The following is a 273-nucleotide window of genomic DNA, read 5'->3' as shown; positions in this document are numbered from 1 at the left end:
TCTCAAAGGAAACCAAAGGAGACAAATCAGCTTAGTGTCCGCGTAAAGTAGACACGGCGTGAAAAGTATATATGTATATGGCCTCCCGTGTGTTTAGAAGTAGTAAAACCGAGAAAAATCGATTGTAAATTTACTCTCGTGCGGACGAAGCCAACGCGCCGCTAAACTTTTCTTTAATGCTACAATTTAGCGAGATTTTTCTTCTTCTTTTTTAATGCTACAATTTAGCGGGATTTTTTCTTCTTCTTTTTTAATGCTACAATTTAGCGGGAT

This window comes from Penaeus monodon, chromosome 15 (assembly GCF_015228065.2).
Source record: "Penaeus monodon isolate SGIC_2016 chromosome 15, NSTDA_Pmon_1, whole genome shotgun sequence".
NCBI classification, from domain to species: Eukaryota; Metazoa; Arthropoda; class Malacostraca; order Decapoda; family Penaeidae; genus Penaeus; species Penaeus monodon.
Note: the sequence above shows the minus strand (reverse complement) of the source record.